Source organism: Lagenorhynchus albirostris, chromosome 4, assembly GCF_949774975.1.
Source record: "Lagenorhynchus albirostris chromosome 4, mLagAlb1.1, whole genome shotgun sequence".
Taxonomy (NCBI): domain Eukaryota; kingdom Metazoa; phylum Chordata; class Mammalia; order Artiodactyla; family Delphinidae; genus Lagenorhynchus; species Lagenorhynchus albirostris.
The window spans coordinates 83,063,435-83,078,372 of NC_083098.1; the positions used below are offsets into that span (position 1 = coordinate 83,063,435).

A 14,938-nucleotide genomic window follows, 5' to 3' on the forward strand; every position below is an offset into this window, starting at 1 on the left:
TATGTGTATATATATATATATATACACATATATATGGGTTTGTTTTGTTTTTTTTTTTGGTGAGAACATTAAGTTCTACTCTCTTAGCAAATTTCAATTACACAGTATTATCAACTACAGTCACCACGTTATATATTAGATCTTCAGACTTTATTCATCTTATGCCTGAAAGTTTGTACCCTTTTGCTAACCTCTTCCTATTTCCCCCACCCTAACCTCCTGGCAACCACTTTTCTACTCTCTGTTTCCACAAGTTCAACTTTTTTAATAAAGATTCCACATGTAAGTGAGATCATACAATATTTGTCTTTCTCTGTCTGACTTACTTCACTTAGCATAATGCCTTCAAGATCCATTCATGTTGCCACAAATGGTGAGATCTCCTTTTTTATGGCTAAGTAGTATTCAACTCTGTGTGTGTGTGTGTGTGTGTGTGTGTGTGTGTGTGCGTATGACGTCTTCTTTATCCATTCATCTGTTGATAGACACTTATGTTGTTTCCATATCTTGGCTATTGTAAATAATGCTGTGATGAACACACAGATACATATATCTTTTTGAATTAGTGTTTTTGTTCTCCTTGGAAAAATACTCAGAAGTGGAATTGCTGAATCATATGGTAGTTCTATTTTTAATTTTTTGAGGAACCACCATACTGTTTTCCATAGTTGCTGCACCAATTTACATGCTCACCCACAGTGCATAAGGGTTCCCTCTTCTACACGTCCTCACCAACACTTGTTATTTATTGTCTTTTTGAGGATAGCCATTCTAACAAGCGTGAGGTGATATCTCATTGTGGTTTTGATTTGCATTTCCCTGATGATTAGTGATGTTGAGCACCTTTTCATGTACTTGTTGGCCATCTGTATGTCCTCTTTGGAAAAAAGTCTATTCGGTTCCTCCACCTATTTTTTAATCAGATTGTTTGTGGTTTTGCTATTAAGTTGTGTGAGTTATATTAGTTTTTAATCAACACTTCAAAGTCAATCTGATTCAATCAATCACACTTTTACACCTGGTAGAACCACTTAAGTGCTGGGTTGGGCACCTGACACACAGCGATATCTCTAAAACTGACCCTTTTCTAATCTTCTAAAAATAGGAATGAAACAATCTATTAATGCCTTTTTAAACCAATCTTAGATTATAATCCCAAACTCACCTCCTAGAAATAGCCATTGTTCTGTTTTTTAACTATGTCTTTATTTTTCTCTATAGTCTTGCCACCCACGTATGCATTCCTATATATTATCGCATTTTAATTAAAATACTGGTAACGTTTATTGGTAATCTCATCATCATCTACTTCCCCTAGGTTTTCCTTTAGGGAATTCACCACTTCACTGTTGGGTAGCAGCCAGTGGTAGGGATGGACCAGGGTGGACCCCGACTGACTTCAGCTAACCAACTGATCCACTCCCCTGGTGATCATGAAAGAGGGCTGTGTCTCCTTTCTGTGGCCAGAGGGTGTAAAGAGAATATGAGGACTGGAATTGCTCTTGTCCCGCCAAGTCCCCAAATGGAAAAGCCTGGACTTTCTGGAATGGTGTAGGGCAGGCGTGGATACATTACATAAAGCCAGAGCATAAAGCCATGCAATGTACAGCACAGCTGAAAGGCTGAGAGAATCCTTGTCCTTACTGATACCATTGAGTCAGCCTCATCTGAAGTAGGAATCTACCTCCAGACTGTCAATAGGCCAATACACCATCTTTTTTCTAAAGCCACTTTAGGTTGGATTTCTGTTTGTTGCAACCATCAGAATACTAACTAAAACACACAAAAGAATGTTTGAATGAAAAAAATTACTAAACACACCCAAATAAAAGCCAAATGAATAAGAAAAAACATTTTTAACACATTATACAATTCACAACTCTTGATGCAAGTTAAAAGTCAGTGGTTTATTATGTCAGAGCAACCCCAGGGTCCATCAGGCCTCTTGGGAACCAAGACCATGACATATGCATTAGAATGTAGGGTTAGAGAGACGCCTAGGGTCTCATCTGGATAAAATCACTCTCTTTTCCAGGTAGCAGCACTGTCAAGCAGTGTATTGGGTAAAGAGATTCATTTGGGGAGTTTCTTTAAAAATACTGAAAACATTTCTAAAGCCAACACGGGCCTCCAGCATCCTGGGGCATCATCCCCATCTCCACCCCACCCCACCTCTTCACTACTGCCCACCTCCCCCCGTCACCAATATCCTTCAAGGTTGCCCTTGGTGATGAGCCTGTATCACATCCCACAGCATGGTGGTTACTAGCAGAGGTAAAGCAGCCAGACCGCCTGGGTTTGAAGATCAGCTCCACCACCTAATGACTGTGTGACCTTCGACTATTTACTTATTTCTCTGTAAAATGGGAGTAATAAGAGTTTGCACTTAGCTCACACAATGGTTGAGAAGTTAAATGCTTAGAATAGGGCCATAGGCGATACACCCTCAGAAATTATTATTATTTTTTAATTTATTTATTTAATTTATTTTTGGCCGCGTTGGGTCTTCATTGCTGCGCACAGGCTTTCTCTAGTCGCGGCGAGCCGGGGCTACTCTTCATTGCTGTGCGCGGGCTTCTCATTGCGGTGGCTTCTCTTGTTGCAGAGCACGGGCTCTAGGTACGTGGGCTTCAGTAGTTGCAGCGTGTGGGCTCAGTAACTGTAGCACCCGGGCCCTAGAACGCAGGCTCAGCAGTTGTGGCGCACGGGCTGAGTTGCTCCGCGGCATGTGGGATCTTCCCGGACCGGGGCTCAAACCCGTGTCCCCTGCATTGGCAGGCAGATTCTTAACCACTGCGCCACCAGGGAAGTCTCAAGCCCTCATAAATTATTATCATGAACTATGATAATATGAAGAAGTGTGGAGAAAATCTGGTCCCTGTCGTCCAAGAGAGAGCCAGCCATGGCCCCAGGCTAGGGCCAGGCAGCCCTGAGGACTCCCACCTCTTGCACCAGGCTGAGCAACCCTCCCTCCACCCCGCCTTCCAGCTTCATCCCGCACCTCCCTCTCCCTGACTTCCAACACACCCACCTCACTGGGCTCCTCCAACGCTTTCTTTGGAGTCTTCACACACCCCTCAGCCTCCACCTGCAACACAATTTCTTGCTCTCTTTTGTCTGGCCAGTCCCTGCTCATCCTTTGGGTCTCAGCTTAGACAGCACTTCCTCAGAGAGGCTGCCTGAGGCCCCACAGACCAAATGAGGCCCAACCCTCTCCATGTCCACACAACCGGCTCTTCCCTTTCTGAAGGGAAAGGGAAGGGACTGCATCACACACACACAGAATTCTGTGTTCAGGGTCTGTCTCTCCTGGAAGAGTGTAACTTCACAAGGGCAGGGACCACGTTTGTCTCATCTACTCCTGAGTTCTCAGGATATGCTCGATAAATATATAATGAATGAACGAATAATGTCCCAAACTGAGACAAGTTGCCAATATGTATATACTGGCTCAGGAAGGCCACACGAGTCACAGCCTAGAAGCCAACAACCCTCCGGACACACCACCTACACTTACCCTCAAGTCTCAGTTTCCTCATTTCCAACTCGCCTCATTTCCAAGAGCTTCTCACCCACAACAAATAATTCTCATAGGTTCCCTTGGGGAGAAGGACACTGCTCTAAGTACCACCAAGGCATAAAATCCCAAAGAAAAATGCCTCAGGAAAAAAAATGCACTATTCCACCACCTCTCCAAAATCAGTAGGAGCTTCTCTGAGGAATGTTGTCCAAGGTCATCTGACAGTAGATAGGAAATATGAAGTTCCTAAAAATGTTTCCTTAGGACCCAAGATCCTCAATTCCAGCATCAGGAATCTTCCAGTGGTTGTTTTCTACATCTGTGTGTGTGTGAGCCTGTGAGTGAGAGTCAGTAAGTCTGCACAAGACATTAAGATCCAAGTATTTCTACTATAAAACAACAACGCACATTCCTTAAAATGAATCAATAATGTCCCGAAGTAAGACAACCAACCAAAAACCTCATATTTTGCAAAGTCAAACACTAAAATATAACAGGGCTTATGGAAAATTTAGAGTTGGGGCAGAAGGCTCAAATCCCATTCAACTTTGTAACCAGAACACTAACAAAAACAATAAGAAACTGAGAATTACTAGCACAAATAAAAAGATGCTTTCTATTTCCTATTATAGAATAAATGTGGGAATTTTACCAAAAAGGTGGGGCGGGGCAAGGGTGCAGTATAGAAAGCATGTGAGGAAAGACTGAAGCTCCTGCATTACGGAGATAAGATAAAACACACAAATAGCTGGGAAAATCAGACTTTTTAATCAGTGCAAAGCCAGATGGAGCCCAGAGCGAGAACAAGGTGCCATCGCCTCCCCCGTTCACTTCCACTAGCCTCCTTTGCTTTCAGTTACTGCTAACTGGTGATGCAAAATACTAAGGTGCTAAGAAAAATCCCATACAAACCACCGCAACTTGCATCTTAAAAGCATCACACCCTATTTCTCAATTGCATATGAGATAATTCACACTACGGAAACATAAATTATAGCAGAGCCAATTGCATTTGCTCAGAACACCAGGGGTCCATGCCAGGTAAGGGGTCGGAGAGTGGAGCTGCGACCAGGAGGTACCAGATGTGTGAGCCAAGAGAAGCACCATTGCGAGGGGCATCATGTAAGGGCCCTGGAGCCACGTCGGATCAAGAGTCCTGACCAACTTGCCTGCCAGTCTTAACATGACTAAAACTTACTGGAACAGGCACAGTAAAGACCCTTGAACTGGTTCGGTGGGCAACAGATATGTGTTACACAAGGACTGAATAGGATGACAAATGTAGAGCAGCCAGCAGGAACACACACTAGCTACACATGCTTTTCTTCCTCCTGTTAGTAATAATTTCTGTTCCAGGACTACTTGAACACAGATGGGGAGCCAGGTCTCAACCAGAGGGAAAGAGATTGGTGAACAGAAAGGAAGTAAAAATAGTTCCACCCATCGGCTATGGTTTATTCTGCTCCTGGAATGGTTTTTCATCATAGTTGTAACCATTCGCCTGCCAAAATGTATCTTTTTAAAAGCAAGGAAAGGGCTCCAGTTCCACAGAATGTGCTCAGGAATCACAGAGATGGAACTGTTTCCTAGCAACTAACAGTACCATGCACACAGAAGATGCCCACTAAACAGCTGCTAAGGGAAAGAGGAAGCCAGAGGGAGGGCAGGTCACCTGCTTGCTTAGATGGTTGGGATCATGATCCTTTTAGAAGTTTTGCTTTTCCTTCTAGAGCATAGCAGTCACCAGCCCAAGCTCAAGCTCTGGAACAAAACTGCCTGGATTCAAACCCCAGCTCTGCCACTTATTAACTATGTGACTTCAGGCAAATCAATGAACACTTCTGTACTCCAGTTTTCCCGTCATGTATTGATAAAATGGGCATAAAATGGTGCTTACCTGAGAAGCACCTTATCTGCTGGGCACAGTGCTAGGTTATTACATTACATTATATAGTAACTCAAGCACCGAGACTAGCAATGCCACATGATAAGTGCTCTAGAAGTGTGTTAACTATTATTATTTTTATTTGTCACCGAACTAGCTACCTTATCACCACATTATCACATTCCGTCAATTCTTGCAACACGATGAATCAGGCCTCCACTTGTCACCCACCCCTCCTATTTATGACATCTTGCAAGGTTCCTGAGGAAACAGGCGGCAACCACGTCTGTCGGTTGATAACAACATTCAGCTCCACAAGCTCCTTTTTTAATTTTCTGTAGGAAAGGCAGAGAGGATGCCATTTCTCAGTGTTTCCACTGGGTCATGACAATGAACGGTCATAGCCATAGTCACTTATTAATTCCAGCTGCTGGTCATTAGTTTTTACGGGGTATTGTCCTTTTAAAAACACCTATCTGATAAGAGCTCATACAGATGACCACTCCAGTAAAATTCCTCCGTGCTTTTTCTTGAGCTAGATCCTACAACAGGGGAGAGAGAGGAGCCTGACTGAGAAAGAGGGGGTGAGAGTCCCGAGGAGCCTGACTGATTGGTTGAGGTGGGGAGAGAAAGAGGGGGTGAGAGTCCCGGGGCAGAATGCTGGGGAGCATGTTTATTTAAAGAAAGGTGATGTCTGCTCTCCAGCCCTGCAGACAGAAATGCCAAGTGCACTGAGCCCTGTACCAGTCCAACCTGAGGGGAAGGGTGGCCTCCTAAATAATTCCTTCAACTGATATCACCTACCTAAGAGCCAAGAGTGGAATCACTTTCCAAGTGTCCAATCACTGACTGTCTCCAGGCAACTATTGGGTAAACTGCTTTTTTTAATCAGTCTTTAAAAAAAAAAAAAATGTGCTTCCTGTCAGGGCAGCAACAGAGTCTATTTTCTCTGCCACGGCAGAGTCCAAGTGCCAATCAGGCAATCATAGCTGGGCACAAGCTCACTGGGAAATCTCTCGGGCAGCAGGGAATATGGCTGTGAGGCCCTAATGGGGAGCAAAGTGAATAAATTGAAGAGGAGTGAGACGATCGCTAAGAACCCAGACCTTGGCCACAAGAGCTGTGGGGTTTATCAAAGTAGGTAGACCCCAAGCAACCATATATTCATTACAATGAAATATGACAATTTTCTAATAGAGGTAAATTCTAAATGTCCGGTGTGCACAGAAAAGGATTAGTGGGCTTAAAGGAATCAGCGAGTCTGCCTCAGAGGCAGTCATATTTAAGCCCTGTCTGGAAGGATCTGTCCCTGGAGAAGTGGAGAAGGGGCACTCCAGGGTGCCCCTACCTCAACCACCATTCTCCCCTTTCTCCTAAGGAACAGAACCCAGATTATTACATGGAAACATTACACCCTTCCCTGCAATCAGGAGTGGCTATGTTACTGAAATTCTGGGCAATAAAATGGAACCAGAAGTGTCAGGAAGACTTTTCTAAAAGACATCTTATAAGGAAAAGATGCACTCTTCATTTTCCCTTCCTCCCTCTTGCTTCCTGGAAAGGTGACGTGATGGTGAATCTCTAGCAGCCATGTTGGACCACGAGGAAGGGGATCTAGTGGTAAAAGACACCTAAGTCACAGAGTTTACAATTTCTGGGGCTCCCAGATGACATGTGACTTTATTAGTTTATAACGCACCTTCTTTCAGAGGAATTTGGGAGACAAGTTCCCAAATCAAAGGACATCTGTGGGTCACGACCCGAAGTCTCACACAAAATTGCTCTGCTTACTCACTGAAAAGTAGGCAGGTTTCTTGCAGCCCCTTCTCACTTCAGAGTGGAATGCAGTGTCTACAGCCCCTATTCTGTGTTAAGAACTTTAATCCCAGAGTCCAAGCTTAAATGTAAATCCCAAAGTCCTCTCTGCCATTTCTCCTAGAAGAGGGTCTCTTGATTTATTGTGCCTTGGTCCTAAGTGGGATGTAGACCATCACGCAAACCCCACTCTAAGTGGCCGGCAAGAATATTTGAGAATTTCTGACTCAGCTCCCTTCTCCGCCCCCTCCCTTACATACACACCTTCAGCACACCTGGAAAACTATAAGAGCATAAAAGCATGTGTTGTGTGTACACATAAGCTCTTATCTCAATAAATTAGCGTCAGTCTAATTCCCTTGCTCAGCACCCTTCACTGGTCTCAGCTTAAATATTACTTTCACTATGAGTCCTTGTCTGCCTAAAGTTCTTTTCTCTTAAGTCCCCCATTCTTTGTTGTCATAGCAATTATCCCAATTCGTTATCATGAATTTATTGTTTAAGCTCTACCTCACACACACCACAACTACACTGTGCATCTCCTGTGAGCAGGATTATGTTTATTTTGTTTGCCACCTGACCTTGGTTCTCAGCACTATGCCTGGTATATGGTTGGAGCTTAGTTAACACTTTTCAGGAAATGAATATTAAAATTTGTTTAAAACACTTTCACACATTAATGCTTATTTTCACCATTAATGCTTACTTTTAGTGTTTACACTGAAGTGAACTTATAAGTGAGTGACAGCCAAGCATCACAAATAATTATTTTTGTATCTTAAATCATTTGACTGAGCCTATCCTAGCCTTCATTCAGTTTCCCATTAGAATAAAATAATTGTTTGAATATCATTTTTTAAAATATTTCTTAGGAGAGGAAAAGTCTACTCCACAATAAATAACTTCAATTCCTCACTTAGTGTCCCACTTGGTAAAAAATAAGGCTGAGGACTTTTTTATAACAGTACTGGGATGTAAAAATTTAAAAAAGCTCTTCTGCCCTTGACCTTTATAAAAAACAAAAACAAGTGTAGGTCTATTCTTATATGGTCTCCTAATGGGCTATTTAGGAATAGAAGGGTGGGGCACATCCCTAACTTCTAAGGTTGACCAGGAGGCCGAGCTCCCTCCTACAATGGCTGTAACTGTTACAGTCAGAATGCAGGGCCATGGAAACATGCAGCTTTCTCAACCTAACCAATATTTTATCCTTAAGGTCCCAGCATAAATAAAAGGATACAGTTTTGCTGATAGTATAAGTTTAGTGAGAAAAGGTGGCAGCCAAGATATTCCTTAGGTGCATGTTTTATGACTACGTCACCTTGTTTTTTTCCCCTTATGCCAAAGTTAATTCCCTGAGATTCGATGGCCACCCCATCAGGGTTAGCTACATGAGGACATCTCTTTGGGATTATTGTTCTCAACACTGCAAACATGGAATTTTACCACAGCAGAGCTGAACTCCATGACATCATTCTTCTTTGCAAAGAGAGATATAACATCTCCCCGTGTCCAGGCAGAAGTCTTTCCAATATTCCATCATTCTTTTTATAAGGACTATTTTTTTTCAAGGGCTATTTTTTTTCCTGTATCTTCTAGTAACCCCCTAATTTAGGCTCTTTTTATATTTCTCAATTACTTAAAAATAAAGTTCTGTTATCCTTCCCTTTCCTCACTTGACTGCACTGAAGTCCTCCTTTTTCCCACTCTACCCTCCCCCCCACACACACAAAAAGATCCTATCCGATACCTTTCCTTTGCTTCAAAAGTAAACACACACACATCCTTCGGAACAAATGAGGGGAAATATTATACAATTGTATCGCACAGTTTTCTAAATCACAGAAGAGTGAACTGGGCTTCAAAAAAATTAAAAACTCTAGCTCCAATGAAAGTAGTTTAGTCAAAAATCCACTAATGTTAAAAAAAAAGTTTCACTATTGCTATTAAAGTAGAAAAAAAAAATCAACCAGTGTTAAGCGATTCAGTCCTTAACCGTGAAAATAAAGGCCGAAATGACTAGGGTTAGACTGGAATGTAGGTGACAGGGATGCTGACTACAGCCAAGATTCCCAGAAGTCACAGAGCTACTTTGTTTAGACCCTTCAGTTCTTCAGGATGGGACCGGGATACCTGCAGGAGAGGCCGCCAATCTCCTCTCTTGGAAGGACCTGCCTCTTGGCCGAACTCGACAACAAAACTGTTCCCAGGTGAGCTCCTGTCCAAACAGGAGAACTCTCAGGTAAGAGAGAAGGAGCTGTGGCAAAGGCCTCAGACAGATGTGCCGACAGCACTTAAACGCATCAGCATGGGGAAGAGACAGCCCTTTGCACCCCTAGCCTTTTGTGTTTTGGAGCACAAGACAGATCACACAGGTAGTAGGTCTTTACTCAAACTCTCTGGGGAAGGTAAAGTATGGAACTTTACCTCAACTACTCAACTTCTCCAATAGAAAATGCTAAAGCACACATGGACTATTATGCATTTATGCATCCCCATATGGAACAGCCATTGGAGGTAAAACTGTAACAAGAGAGCCACAGTCCCTAATATCGCAAACATAAAATATTCTAGAATATCTGTCCTCTTAAGTAATCGTATGTTAAGGAATCAGCAAGCTTTTTAAAAATTTTTTAAACTACTTACTTATTGGCCATTTGCCCTAAAAAAAACTTCAGTGGAGTGCCTGGGAGCTGTAACAACAGGAGACAGAGACCGGAAGCTAGCAACTCTGAACTACAGACAATGCCATTGCCCAGTTCCGCCTTAGCAAAGTGAGGTGTGAAGGCAGCCAGCAAAGGCGCAGAGCCTGAGGGCCTTGGGAGCACCACCTACCTGATGTCCCTCCCCTCCCCCACCCAATGTAAGGTCTGTCCCAGTGAGGACAGCCCCTCAGTCCTGGCAGCAGAAAGGTACAAACTGTGAAGAAAAACAAACTAGGGAGCCATAGCTTCTGAAATCCACATCATGACTCAGAAAAAAGGCAGGGGTGGGGAGAACCTCTGCACAGTCAGAGGGACAGAAAGCTCAGTCCTCACAGAAATTTTCACACATGGTCCTAAATGTAGGAAGCACTATAAGGGATATGATCCTGCAATCCCACTCCTGGATATATATCTGGAGAAAAACATAATTCGAAAAGACACATGCACCCCAATGTTCGTAGCAGCACTATTTACAATAGCCAAGACGTGGAAGCAAACTAAACATCCATTGACAGATGAATGGATAAAGAAGATGTGGTGCATATATACAATGGAATATTACTCAGCCATTAAAAAAGAAGGAAATAATGCCATTTGCAGTAACATGGATGGACCTAGAGATTATATACTAAGTGAAATAAGTCAGAGAAAGACAAATATCATATGATATGGCTTATATGTGGAATCTAATAAAAGGATACAAATGAACTTATTTACAAAACAGAAATAGACTCACAGACAGAAAACAAACTTATGGTTACCAAAAGGGAGGGGGGGAAGAGGGATAAATTAGGAGTTTGGGATGAAAATGTACACACTAGTGTGTTTAAAATAGATAACCAACAAGGACCTACTGTATAGCACAGGGAACTATACTCAATATCTTGTAAAAACCTATAATGGAAGAGGATGTAAAAAAAAAAATATATATATATATGTTTTATATATATGTATAACTGAATCACTTTACTGTACACCTGAAACAAATACAACATTGTAAATCAACTATATTTCAATAAAAATAGTAATTAAAAAAAAAAGATAACAAGGGCTTCCAAGTTAGACAGCCTGGGTTTCGAATCCTGACTCTAACCAGTACTTCCTGACTAGGTGACCCTGAGCAGGTGTCCTAATTCCTGGAAGCCACAATGTCTTCAGCTGTAAATTTTGGATATCTGGGTACATATATTTGTAGAAGTTAAGAAAGGATGCTTTCGATTAAAGTCCTAGTTTTGCCACTTACTTGTGACTTTGGGGAAGATATTTTCTCACCTGTAAATGGGGATAATAACAGTACTTACTTCTAAGGGATTAATGAGTTTTTCACCCTGTGCCTGACACATAGTAAGTACTCAATACATATCAGCTATTATCATCATGAGTCCTGGTTTCATCACCATCCTTATCATTATCATGTTACCCCTAGCTATGACACTTTTAAGTTTCAGCATAGTCCTAAGCAAAAAGAGAAGTTTCCAGGCCAATTGCCAGGAGCTGCCTGGTCCCACCTAGCACCAACTTCCACTCACAGAATCACCGGCCAGATGTTCACATCATGGCTCCATTGTCATCCATCAATAGAGAGCCGGGGACCCAGAGATCCAGTTGCTGGGGAACACACACCCCACTCCACCGCCCTCTTGGTGGCCAGAGCTCAGTCTGCTCCTTTGGAGCTTGCCTGATGCAAACTTGGTTTCCAGGGAGATGCTGGGACCAGAAGAGCCAGCCCCACCTCCCACTCCACTTCCCCTTTCCCCAAATCTGTGGGACCTCACTGTTCTCCTACCACGTGACAGCATTGTGTCATAGCAGCCCTTGTATACAAACAAGCCAGACTATTTAAATGTCACTGTGAGAATGATGCTGCCTGCTCTCATTTCCATATCTATTCAGACCACCACTCCTTTCTGGAGCTAGCCAGAAAAGTTTTTCTTCCTCTTCCCTAGCTCTCCATGCAGAGTAGAGAACCATATGCAAAGTTAAATCTTTGTTGTAGTAAAATGATGTAAGAGTCATCAAGTCCTGACAGAGAAGGAGAATTAGAATGACTATATAACTCATGGCATATGTTCATTCATCATTACATCGCAAATGTCGTATGTTCCTGGCCACCGAAAGCTACATTCTCTCAAAGGCTACAAATAAATTCTCCCAACTGCCAAACAATACAACAGCTTTCAGTCTTGGAGAGCTAAGGTACCCTCGGTGCTTTTAATCTTCAAAAGCAGGTCCCAGTTGAATAAGAAAACAATTCTATGTGAGCGGGAGGGGGGGAGATGACCCAAAATGATGAACTGATCCCTCCCAGTACTAGTTCCCACTCATGTGAAATACGGATTAGGTCACAAATGAGATTATATGCAGCACCAAGCCCCACAGGCATGCTATGATCAAGGTTAAAGGAGTCCAGAAACGTCTCAAGTTGAGAAGTAAGGCTGAGTTGGGTTGAAATTTCCAACCCCTCCCTAAAGGCCTGGCAACTTGCTCCAAATCACAACTGAAACTGAGTTGAAGCAACATCTGTTTCTCCAGAAAGTGTTTGGCATTGCAGAGGAGAACTACAGATTAGAACAGATAAACACTCTTGTGGGTGGAGAAGCAAAGGGGATGGGGGAGACCAAGAAAATTAGAATCATCTACCTGCTAACATAGTCTTGTAACTCAGTAACTATCATCACAGGGGGCGGGGGGGGGGAAGGAAAGATGAAAAAGAAGAGAGGAAGGAGGAAGGAAAATAAATGGGGGACTTATTCTTCTTCTACAGGGAGTTGACACAACGTCAATGAACAAAACACTGCTACACTGGAGTTGAATATTCAGACAACCACCATTTGTTTAACGATTTAATGTTGGATTGTGTGCAAGAAGAGAGGAATTGAGCATTCTGCTTGGAGTTTGGTTAACAAAGACTATGCGTTAAACTTAAATTGTCAACACAGTATTGAGGAATAATTTTCTAAACCTTATTGGACCATCAGGATCATCTTATCAGTTGGTATTACTGGTTTTCCTCTGATGCCTAAATCTCTTTTAACTCAAGTCAGAATAACACACAACACCTACTTAACTTCTAGTCCAGGTATCTGGAGCTAATAAGGTAAGACAATAGAATTAGGTCAGTAGACAACTGAATTATATTTTTTACACTAAAAAACTCAGGGTTCTGAAGATTTTCTTCCAAAATCAGCTGCAGTTGTTATTAACAACAATAGAAACAACAACAATAATAGCAATAACAGTATTAATAGATAGCAGTGGTAATAGTAGCAGTACTATAGTAGTAATGGTAGTAGTGATATTAATAGCAGTAGTAATATAATGGCAATAATAATAACGATCACTACTTAAGCGGCACTTCCTAAATGCTGCGTACTATTCTAAGCATCTTAAATGTATTAACTTATTTCATTCTCACAGCACCCCTTGGAGGTAGGTAAGCTACTATTAGTACCCCTGTTTTACAGATGCTTTGAACAATATCTCTTTGTTATTTTTGTTGTTGTTAACGACTAGCGCTAGCTTTCAAAGAAACTATTTAGAACCAAAAGGAGAGGAAATACAGCCTGTCCAATGTCACACAGCTAGAAGGCAATACACCTGGGATTCCAACCCAGGCTGCCCAGCCCCAAAGCCTGACCTCTAACCGCTGTGCTGCACTCACTGCCCCTCTGCTTTGGAAGGCCTTCTAGAAAAGGAATGTGGAAGGAAATTAGGCCCCTGCCTGCTGGTAGCCAGAGTTAATACGTGAAGTTTGCGTTTCCTTCAGGAGTCTCCCCAAAGCCACATAAAGACACGTAGCCTGCTCCGACGTCTATAAAAAGTCGCTGGAAGTGTTATGGAACTGTTCCCACCTGGCCTGTGACCTCCGTCAGGACTTTCACCTTTGCCAGCCAAGGCAGAAGCTGGGGGTGGGGTGAGATGGGGGCATGGTTCCCAGGCCACCGTTTCCTGCCCAGTAACACAGTCCTCAAACAGCCAAGACTGCAGGCTGAGAGAAATTCCTCACTAACAAGTTATCTCCTGGAGCTTGTTCCCTGAGCCTTTATTAAGAATGAACAATTTTCTCACCAATCCATGACTCAACGAAGACCAGGGACTGAAGAGGAGAGAAAAACTGCAAAGTTTGTTTATTAACCTGCTGCACCCAAGGGAACATTTTTCTGAAAGGGTGAAATTCCTGACTACTCAAAAGAAAAAGGAAGAAAAAAAAAAAGGCTGTGGGAAATTTAATCACCAACTGAACAAAAGTGAAAAACAAAGCCCTACCAATGAGGATGTTGCCGAAGACAACGGGGCCCCTAAAGGAGATGCAATTGTCTCGAGATAACAGTCCCCCTGGGAACTCGGCTCACACTAAGTACTACATTATTGCTATATTAGCCGAGGAATCTTTGTTCACTGGGCAACTGCGCGCAGAACCATCTGTTACTGCTCCTGGGTTCCCCCGGTTTGCAGACGCGGCATTTACATTTCAAGAGGAATCTCCGGGAAGGAAGAGGGACGGTCTCTATCTCTCCCCGGAGCAAACACCTTTTTATACAGCCTGGGAGGGGAAGCTCTCCTTTCCGTGAAACCCAACTCCGCGATTGAAAGGAGATAGGCCGCTTCAATAATGCACACGCACAGCGCCACGACTGCTTCGTCCTAAAGCCACGCACTGCCCGTTACGGCTTTCACATTCTCGAATTGGGTAGATCTGGTAAAGCACCCAGAACAATGCCCAACTGTCTATAGGGCCCAATGGGGCTCTGCTTTCTTAAGGAAGCCCTTCTTGTTTTTAAACCTGTGGAACCAGGACAAAAGCTGATATTCTGCACTGCGTAATATTTAGCTTGAGATATACCACCACTTAAAAACAGACTGTGACCTGGGCTGAAGAAGATGTTTTAGATCGTAATCTAAGTGGGGGCTAGAGTACTATATACCTGGGTGAAAATTCATGGAGGTGTGCACTTGAGATGTGTGCACTTTCCTATGTGCAAATGATCCCACAATACATTTTTTTAAGTATAG

The 14,938-nt window shown here is 42.8% G+C and overlaps 1 protein-coding gene across 10 annotated transcripts in view; it reads right to left on the reverse strand.

Moving 5' to 3' along the window:
- Positions 1-14,938, reverse strand: part of LIMCH1 (LIM and calponin homology domains 1) — a 342,494-nt gene that overhangs the window by 325,723 nt on the left and 1,833 nt on the right. The window lies entirely within an intron of this gene.